This window comes from Peromyscus leucopus, chromosome 1 (genome assembly GCF_004664715.2).
Source record: "Peromyscus leucopus breed LL Stock chromosome 1, UCI_PerLeu_2.1, whole genome shotgun sequence".
Taxonomy (NCBI): domain Eukaryota; kingdom Metazoa; phylum Chordata; class Mammalia; order Rodentia; family Cricetidae; genus Peromyscus; species Peromyscus leucopus.
Window position 1 is genome coordinate 4000538 of NC_051063.1, and position 9786 is coordinate 4010323.

Sequence of the window (9786 nt, forward strand, 5' to 3'; positions counted from 1 at the left end):
GACCAGGCTGGCCTTAAACCCACAGAAATCTGTCTGCCTTTGCTTCCCAAGTGCTGGGATTAAAGGGCTGCAGCAGCATGCCTGGCCCAGTGTGTAAGTCTTACACACCCTCTTGGTTAAAAATCTTCCCTTGTTATTTGTTGATAGTATTGCAACCAGAATTGTTTTGTTGACTCACTTTTGGAGTCTTGCCATGGACAGAAATGGAACTGCTCTGTAGCTGTCCTTGTTTGTCAGTGTCACTTTTTTTGTGTTCTGTGTCTTGTACATGCTGGACAAGCTGTCTGCCATTGCACTATATCCAAAACCCTTAGTATCATGAGGCAAAGTATGTAGGTCAGGTGTAGCGAGTCTTTCTCTGGACCGCCAGCTCCCAAATAACAACACACAGAGACTTATTATTAATTATGAAAGCTTGGCTTTAGCTTAGACTTATCCCACTAGCTGTTATAAATTAAACTAACCCACTTATTTTAATCTATGTTCCATCACATGGCTTGTTACCTCATCTCTTTGTACGGCTCATGCTGCTTTCTCCAGGTCTCTCTGGCAATTCTTCTTCCCTAAGTCCTCTCTGTGTCCCCAGAAGGCCCGCCTAACCTCTTCCTGTCTAGCTATTGGCCATTCAGCTCTTTATTAAACCAATCACAGTGACACGTCTTCACACAGTGTAAAGGAATATTCTGCCACAGTCAGGCTGGACTTGAACTTGTGATCCTCTTGGCTTATGCCAGGACTTCAAGCAACAATTGATTTTTTTTTTCTTATGGTTTTTCAAGATAAAGTTTCTCTGTGTAGCCTTGGTGTCCTAGAACTCACTCTGTAGACCAGGCTGGCCTTAAACTCAGAGATCCATCTGCCTCTCCCTCCTGAGAGCAGGGATTAAAGGTGTGCAGCAACTGATTTTTATGTTTGCTCTTATATCTTGCAATTTCACTGAATTTATCTACTAGCTATAATAGATTTGGTGTGACTTTTATTTAGTGTGTGTGTGTGTGTGTGTGTGTGTGTGTGTGTGTGTGTGAGAGAGAGAGAGAGAGAGAGAGAGAGAGAGAGAGAGAGAGAGAGAGAGAGAGAAAGAGAGAGGGAGAAAGAGAGAGAGAGAACATGTGTGTGTATGTGTGTGCTTGTGTTGTTAATCCAGGACCTTGCACATGCCAGGGAGGCATTCTGTCACTAAACTGTATCTCCAGCTCTTGTTGGGAGTAGAGCTTGGTATTTGGAATAAAACCCCGGTATGGATCCAGGCTGGCCTGGGACTTGTATAGCCCAGGTTTTGAACTTGCAGTCTTCACTCACCTGGCTTCCAAATGCTAGGATTCCAAGCATGCATTATCTTGCCTGGCCCCTTCCCTGATATTTCCCAGTTTTCCATGTTTAGTCTGTCTGTCTGTCTGTCTGTCTGTCTGCCTGTCTCTCTCTCTCTCTAACTTGGATTGCTAAGTTCTCTTAGTAGTTGTCCTGGGAATTGCCTTTACTGTCTTTATCGTGCTTTACTTATTTTTGAAATGAGGTCTCTCCATGTAGATCAGGATGGCCTTGAACTCACAGAGATCCACCTGCCTCAGCCTCCTGAGTGCTGGGATTAAAGACATGCACCTCCATACCTGGCTCAAATTAATCTTTGGCTACTTTTGAGTTCAAAGTCACCTTGGGTTACATGAGAATCTGTCTCAAAATAAATAAATAAAATTTAAAACATTTCTGTCACCAAGCTGGAGCCCATGCCTTGAGCACATGAACATTTGAGGGGACATGTCAGACCCAAACTACAGCACATGTGTAGATAATCCATTGGCTCACACAGTCAAAAAAAATAAATAAATAAAAATAAAAAAAACCTTAAAATATAGCAGTGAATGGGTCTGTGGTGGTGGAAGCTTTTAATTCCATCACTCAGGAGGCAGAGGTAGGCAGATCTCTGTAATCGGATGTTTCTTTTCCCAATCGCCTGTTTCCAAATAACCAGCGGCCACTTCCCAAATTACCACACAGGGGTTTATATTAATTATAAATGCTTGGCTAGTGTCTCAGGCTTATTACTGACTAGCTCTTAGACTTAAATTAACCCATAATTCTTATCTATGTTTAGCCACGTGGCTTGGTACCTTTTCTCAGTATGACATTCTTATCTTGCTTCTCTGCTGTTTTGCTGGCAACTCTCTGACTCCCCCTTCCTCTTCCCAGAATTCTCCTAGTCTGGCTCTCTCACTCAATCTCTTTCTACCCAGCTATTGGCCAATCAGCTTTTTATTAGCAAATGAGAGTAATACATATTCATAGGGTAGAAAAGGATTGTTCCACAGCAGATCTCTGTGAGTTCAAGGCCAGCCTGGTCTACATAGTGAGTTCCAGGACAGCCAAGGCTACACACAGAATTCCTATCTTGAAAAACAAACTAACAATTCCCCCAAACCCAACCAAATAAATGCTTCAGTGTTTTGTTTCCATCCTCCATCCTTCCTTGTTCCCCTCTAGCTTCTGGGATTTACACATCACCATATTTCTAAAAAACATCTGTACTGGTGGCTTTTTAGTAATCAGTTTGAGATATTAGCTCTTGGCTTCCTATTTGGTAGATGAAGATGTCCTCCTCCAATTAGCACCATGGGTTAAAGCAGAAGATGGGGTGAAAAGATAGGCAAGTTAGTAAAGCGCTTGCCTTGCAGGCTGCTTGACCTGAGCTGGGTTCCCAGAAGCAATCCTAGAACCCACGTTGGAAAGTCAGTGGTGGTGTGCACACGTCTCCCGTTGGTGGATGTGAGGTCAGCAGGTCTTCTGTTACTCATTTTGGAATCTTTGCTTGCCTGCCTTGCTTGCTTTGAGACCGTCTTGTGTAGGTCAGGGTCTTCAGTCATTTTCTTTCTGTCTTTTGTTCTTTTCTTTCTTTCTTTCTTTTTTTTTAAACTTACTGAGTTTGGTTTCCTTCATATTAGGAGGCTTCACACAATTGGTTGATAATCTTCGGTTGCCTGTTTATAGCCAAGAACTCTGGAAGTGGAGCTGGCAAGATGGCTCATTGGGCAAAGCCACTTTCTGCCAAGCCTGATGACCTAAGTTAAATCCTGGGACCCACATGGAAGGAGTCAACCAACTCCCACAAGTTCTCTTCTGACTGACGTGTGTGCACTGTGGTACACATGAACCCCCAACCCCAATAAATAATATAAACTTGTTTGTTTTGTTTTGAGACAGGGTTTCTCTGTGTAGTCCTGGCTGTCTTGGAACTCCCTCTGTAGACCAGGCTGGTCTCAAATTTGGAGCTCTGTCTGCCTCTGCTTCCAGAATGCTGGGGTCAAAGGCATGTGCCACCACTCCCTGGTATAAGAATAATTTTTAAAGTTAAAGAACTTTTAAGGGGCAAAAGAGTAGCATGGGAACTCCAGGGCCAGCTTGGGCTACACACACAGCAGGACCCAAGACCCCGCCTTGTGTCTCAAAACTAAAAAGAGGAAAGCTCGGTGTGGTGACACACGTGAGAAACAGAAGCAAGAAGATTAGGGACCCAAGGCATGTGCTCTGGGCTCCATAGGGAATTTGAGTTCACCTTGGGCAGCATGAGACCCCATCTCAGTACAAAACCAAATACCGATGAGATGTTCCTATGATAGTCAACCTCACCATGTACTGTTTTTGGTGGTGTTTGGTTGGTTTTTGTTTTTTGTTTTTTTTTTTGAGACAGGGTTTCTTTGTGTATCTCTGGCTGTCACAGAACTAGCTCTGCAGATCAGGCTGTCCTCAAACTCAGAGGCCTGCCTGCCTCTGTCTACCAAGTGCTGGGATTAAAAGCATGCACCACCATGGCCCCCTTCCATACACTGTTCTTAGCCAGATGGTTACACTAGTCTTAGGCCTCTTTCTCAGGTTGGTCAGAGTCCCAAAGAGGGGTATTTGGAGGGTAAAAGTTTGACAGTCAAGTGAGAGAAGGTGTGTGTGTGTGTGTGTGTGTGTGTGTGTGTGTGTGTGTGTGTGTGTTGGATCTCAGTGTTCAGCATGCCTGCAATTGCTAAACTCCCTCAGGCAGCCACAGGCCCAAAGACATTCTCTTTTACTATCTCCAGAGAGTAATTTCCAGTCTTATGCAGGATTCAGAAAGGGCAGCTGCCCAGTGGCATGAAGGAAACAGACTCGGTGATCCAATTGCTTCTCAGTTTGCTTGGAACCAGGGCTCTATGCTTAGGCCATTACTGCGAATGCAGATGTCCCTGCTGCCGCCAAGCCCTGGCATTCTGTCTCCCAGCTCTGTCCATTAGTCTGCTGATATTCATCCCCTGATGGCAGATTTATCTAATCGCTCCTTGCAGCTCTTACAGTTTTTGCTTTAAATATTTTATTAGGTATCTATTAATTTAGAACTATATTATCTTTTGGATGAATTTAACTTCTATTTTTTTATTTTTTATTTGTTGACAGTTTCATACATGTATATAATGAATCTCAACCATTTCCACCTCATTCTCCTCTCTCATGCCCTTCCTTCTCCTTCCCAGAAGGTGTCCTGCAGCTTCTATGTCTTCTTTCCATGTGTGACCCACAGTGTTTAGTTAGGGTTGCTTGCATGAGCACTGGTGGGAGATTATCCCCTGGGGTATGGACAACTTGTCAGTGGCTGCACTACTGAAGAAAATTACTCCCTTCTCCCCCAGCAACCATCGGCTGCCGGCAGTCCATCAGGGATGAGTGGGATATCATAAGTACTTCCGCCATCCAAGAAGAAATGTTGAAGGGCCCACTCTTTTTTTGTTTGTTTGTTTGTTTTTGTTTTTGTTTTTCGAGACAGGGTTTCTCTGTGTAGCTTTGGAGCCTTTCTTGGAACTCACTTAGTAGCCCAGGCTGGCCTTGAACTCACAGAGATCTGCCTGGCTCTGCCTCCCAAGTGCTAGGATTAAAGGCGTGCGCCACCATCGCCCGGCAAAGGGCCCACTCTTGTGCAGGTACCTGTGAGTTCATGAGCGCAACAGCTGTGTCATGTCCAGGAGACAAAGGTTCTCAGCACTCCCCCTAGCTCTTATATTTGGATATAGCCTCCAGAGATTCAGTTCTCTCTCTTGCTTTGTCTAATTCATTATTTATTTTGAATACATAAATATTCATTTGGCCATTTAAATTCTTTTTCTGTTCTCCTTAATGATTTTTTTTTGGGGGGGGGCGTTGAGACAGGGTTTCTCTGTGTAGCTGCACCTTTCCTGGAACTCACTTGGTAGCCCAGGCTGGCCTCGAACTCATAGAGATCCGCCTGACTCTGCCTCCAGAGTGCTGGGATTAAAGGCATGCGCCACCACCGCCCGGCCTTATATTGCTTATTAACCTTAAATTTTCATCTATAACCTTTCTGCTTTGCATAAAGAAGCCTAATATGTGGAGCCCTAAGGCACCCAAATCTGTTTGTGGGTTGTTTCTGCTGACCCTCATTTATTGTGGCTAGCATCTTTATGTGCTGGTGATCTCGGACTGATAGCTCCCTGCTCATTGCTGACTAATGGGAATTCTGCACAAATTAATTCAGATACTCTCTTCCAAAGAGTCACATATAGTTCTATCAAAGGATGTCACCAACATGGAATACTGTGGCTCTCCTCAAGGACTCTGGGTGCACGTAGCTGCTCTACATCCAGCTCCCTCTCTCCCTGCTGGTCCTGCTCCCTGCTTCAGCTGCTTCATCCTTGGGAAGGAGATGGCTTTTGGAGATCTTGGCAGACAAGGTCTCAGATAACCATGACGTCTTTCTAGGATTTATTTGTTTTTTCAGAGTAACATTACATTGCACAAGCTGGTCTTCAACTTTGGGCTTAAATCATCCTCCTGTCTCAAGTAGCTGGAATCACAGATGAGCTCTCCCATGCCTGGCTTAGGGTATTCATTTTCAGTAACAGAAGGGCTCCTCATTGCTTCAAGTCAACACATCGTGAGGAGTGGAAAGGTCCGGTGATTCTGCGTGCCTTCTAAGTGCCTTCTTGCTTTGAGACGGGGTTTCAGAAAGCCCAGGCTGACCTTAGATTTATGTAGCCAAAGCTGACCTTAAAGAACTATTCATCTTCCTGCCTGTACCTCCCAAACACAGAAGTTACAGGCCTACATCATCGTGCTTGGCCCTTAGAGCCCCCCTTTTGACATGGAAATCCAGTCACATCACACATCTGCCTAAATGTCCCGATGGTTTCCTTTGTCCTTATATACAAAGTCTAAACTCAGGATATACCCCCACCACTCCCATGATCTGGTCCCTAATTCTCACATTAGCCCATATCTTCCAATAATTTCATTCCCTCTCCCTACCTTCTCTCTTCATTTTTTTCTGGACTCTAGGTCCAAGTTAGGAGTTGCTGGGAGATCCTCCAGAGTACCCCATACTTCCCTTATCTGGGTGTTTTCCACACGGTGCTCCAGTCAGCTGTCTGAATCTCATCCCCTACACACCACCACCTCCCAAGTTGTACCTCATGAGTGGAGAGATGCTCTAACATATCCTACTCCAGAATCAGGTCAATTTAAGTGACTGGCTGAGCATCTGCTGGGCTCCAAGTGTTTTTCTTAATGATTCTTGTGAATTCTTGATCTGTTAAAGATGTGGCCCCTTTGCACATTCCCAGATTATGCTGAGCATGTTCCCAGATTATTTGCCTTTTAGAGTTGGTTACTTTTGTCATGGGATAACAAAACTTGGAAAACTTTTCAGTGTTAATATGAACAGATCAATTGATTCTCTTCTGTCTCTATGCCCAAGTTGACCAAGTCTCCCTCACTGGAGATTTGATGAGTAAATGGTCACTTTTATTTTCTGCTGCCAGCAGGGCCTAGATCATTCTACTCTCTTGCTAATAAAATGAATGAATGAATGAATGAATGAATGGCTAAAACAAAATGTAAACAGTGCTCCTAAGAGCATTTAGAACAAATTCCAGGAGGCTGAAGAGATGGCTCAGTGGTTAAGAACACTTGACTGTTCTTCCAGAGGTCCTGAGTTCAATTCCCAGCAACCACATGGTGGTGGCTCACAACCATCTGTAAATGAGATCAGATTCCTTCTTCTGGTACATACATAAAAATACATGAATATATCTAAAAAAAAAAAAAAAACAAATTCCAAATTCTTTAGTTTGGTCTCTGAGGCTGCAAGCCTGATACTCTCTTCCCAGCCTTTTCTGAATGCTTCCCAACACCCCCCCACCCCCCCCACCCCCCGCATTGAGCCTAAGCTTTTTCTCTCTCAAAAAGTTGCTTTTGCCACTCCAAAATTTGCTGGTCCCTAAGTACGAAATGCCCCATTTCTAAGTAGATCTTTAAATCTTACATATTCCTCAAGTTCTACTGTTTCTAAAAAGTCTCACTTTCAGCCCTCAGGAGCTTGAGGCAGGAGTGTTGCCATAAGCTCCAGGCCAGGCAGGTTTCACAGTGAGACCCTATTCCAGAAAAACAAGAAACTTGGGCTGATGAACTGGCTGAGTGGGTTAAGGGCACTTGCTGATAAGCCTGACAACCTGAGTTCGATTCCTGGGACCCACAGGTGGAAGGAGAGAACTGACTCTCTAAAGTAGTTCTCTGGCACATGTGCTGTGGCATGTCCCCTCCAAACTAAGTAAATGTGAAAACAAAAACAGAGACAGGGATGGGGATGTAGCTCAGTCGGTAGAGGGCTTACCCAACGTACATGAAGCCCTAAATTAATGCTCAGCACACATAAACCGGGTTTGGTGTCACATGCTTGTGACCCCAGCACTACAGGAATTCAAGATCATCCTCAGTTACCTAGCTAGTTGGAAGCTTGCCTGGGCTACATATAAGACCTTCCCTCTTTTTCTGGAAAGGTGGAGAGATGATGAAATGAGCTTTGAAGTCTCCACTTGTTTGCTATTGGCCATACCCTTTGGCCTTCCCAGGGTCTTCATCCCAACCCCTTTCTGCTAAAGATGAAACCTGGGGTCTTATGCATGCTAGCCAAGTGCTGTACCATAGGGCTATGCATCTAGACCCCAATTCCCACCTTTAAAATAAGAACCAAAAGCATAATGGATGGGCGTGCGTAAGACGCTATGTTGGCAGGTCAGTGCCGCTCCCCACATTCCTTTATCTGGAGTCTTCCACTCCAGTCATACCTTCTCATAGTTGTGTCTTTCCCTGAAGGTCTGAACAGCTCTCAAACTCCTCCATCAGGTGGACATCTTCCTCTGGACAGATTTCATCTCAGGGAACCAGCCCAGGCCCCAGGGGCACCTGGATGAGTTTCACACACCTATTTAGCCTAAAGTAATCCCTTCCTTCCTTTCCCTCTGTCTGAGCTCCAGGGGTTTTCTCAGTCTCCATATTGAGTCTCCAAAGAGGTCCACCAGCACCCAGTCAATACCCCCGGCCACCAGCAACCTCAACACAAAGGAATTAAATGAAAGATAACCCCACCCCATTTTAAGGTGGGTAAACTGAGTCTCAAACTAGCATTATTATAGTTGGATCTAGAGCTTGTGTTTTCAAAGCCAGAGAAAAGGATTTTCTCATGAGGTCCTGGGGGTGGAGAGTGCTAAGGAGGGGAACAAAGCCTGGACCACAAAGCAAGAGATGGCGGGAGGTGTCCTGGCTCTCCGAGCCCCTCCCCGGTCCACAAAGCAGCTGATGGCACACTCTCAGAGGCCACCCTGGCCCTCCGTATCTATTGTTTGGTGAGCATTGATTACCATATACTAGAGACTGTCTCTCTTGTGTCTTTTGAGGAAGAGCAAAGATGATGTGTGTCTCTAGAGTTGAGGATGAGGACTCCCTGGACAGTGAGGGGTGCAAGTTTAGCATCAGGAGACCTGGTTCAGTTTTAGGTCTAACTAAGCATGCTGTGTCCACTTAAGCAAACACACCTGTCCTGGGACCCCAGCTGTCCTAGCTATAAAACGGAGAGGCTGTGGGGAAGAAAGATCAGTGCTAGCATGATCTTCACATTCTTAGAATTCTCCAAGAGCTGTTCCTCACCCAGCCCAGGCTGTCCCCAGGGTCCGACTTCATCATTGGCTTGACCAAGTCCTTGACAACATACAGCTGCCTCCACTGGCCATCCGGCCTTTCCCGAGGATCCTGGCCAGACTTCAGAGCCTCAGTGGAACAGGGGCGGCAGGCAGTCATCTCTGTCAGGCCTGAGGGCACAGGGACTGGGGTGTCCAGGCCTGTGTTTGAACTCCCCAGTCTCTTCCCTCTCCTTGGAGCCAGCATCCCTCCTCCCTCCCTCCCTCCCTGGTGAAATCTGAGCTCAGGGATCCAGGGAGAATTCTGGCGGCAGAACATTCCATCCAGTTGTCCAAACACTGCACAGCTGGCGGAGAGAGGGGCAGCCAGAGGAGGCTTTAGGAGCCCAGAGGCTGTGTTGTTGTCATGGAATGAGGGAGACATTGCTGGGGGGGTTGGGGGGCCCGGTGGGGTGTATGTTCAAATCCTTGCTGCCTGGAAAGTCTCACAGGACAAGGAAGACAAACAGAGCAGGCCCCTCTGCTCACAGCTTCCTCGGCCTGCTTGCCCAAGGTCACCCTGTGGAGCTCCTGCAGAAGTAGATCCATCCACCTCAGAGCCTGCCCGGCCAGGTCTGGGCAGCTACCTCTTGCCTTGGGAGTCTCCCCCTCGTGACCAGGCTCCAGGCTCAACCTCAAGCAATAGGGGGAGGGCAGGCAGGGATGAGTATGAAACAAGCCCCAGAGAGACTAGATGACAGCTCTGTTGCCAGCTGGCCGGTTCCCAACTGTCTCCCGGTGCCCACTCATCAGTGACCCCGGATGACTCTTCAAGCCTCAGTCTCCTGATTTGCAAGTGGAGAGG